Source organism: Pseudophryne corroboree, chromosome 3 (assembly GCF_028390025.1).
Source record: "Pseudophryne corroboree isolate aPseCor3 chromosome 3, aPseCor3.hap2, whole genome shotgun sequence".
Classification (NCBI taxonomy): Eukaryota; Metazoa; Chordata; class Amphibia; order Anura; family Myobatrachidae; genus Pseudophryne; species Pseudophryne corroboree.
This window is the reverse complement of record NC_086446.1, coordinates 675,263,594-675,264,485: the sequence shown is the minus strand read 5'-3', so window position 1 is coordinate 675,264,485 and position 892 is coordinate 675,263,594.

Genomic DNA, 892 nt, shown 5'->3' with positions numbered 1-892 from the left:
GGTTGGTTAAAGTGTGCATGTCCTGTTTATACAACATAAGGGTGGGTGGGAGGGCCCAAGGACAATTCCATCTTGCACCTCTTTTTTCTTTTCTTTTTCTTTGCATCATGTGCTGATTGGGGAGGGTTTTTTGGAAGGGACATCCTGCGTGACACTGCAGTGCCACTCCTAAATGGGCCCGGTGTTTGTGTCGGCCACTAGGGTCGCTAATCTTACTCACACAGTCAGCTACCTCATTGCGCCTCTTTTTTTCTTTGCGTCATGTGCTGTTTGGGGAGGGTTTTTTGGAAGGGACATCCTGCGTGACACTGCAGTGCCACTCCTAGATGGGCCCGGTGTTTGTGTCGGCCACTAGGGTCGCTAATCTTACTCACACAGCTACCTCATTGCGCCTCTTTTTTTCTTTGCGTCATGTGCTGTTTGGGGAGGGTTTTTTGGAAGGGCCATCCTGCGTGACACTGCAGTGCCACTCCTAGATGGGCCCGGTGTTTGTGTCGGCCACTAGGGTCGCTTATCTTACTCACACAGCGACCTCGGTGCAAATTTTAGGACTAAAAATAATATTGTGAGGTGTGAGGTATTCAGAATAGACTGAAAATGAGTGTAAATTATGGTTTTTGAGGTTAATAATACTTTGGGATCAAAATGACCCCCAAATTCTATGATTTAAGCTGTTTTTTAGTGTTTTTTGAAAAAAACACCCGAATCCAAAACACACCCGAATCCGACAAAAAAAATTCGGTGAGGTTTTGCCAAAACGCGTTCGAACCCAAAACACGGCCGCGGAACCGAACCCAAAACCAAAACACAAAACCCGAAAAATTTCAGGCGCTCATCTCTATTATACACATAATGACACACATAGTGCCCTTTACGCATTTGCTGCACATTA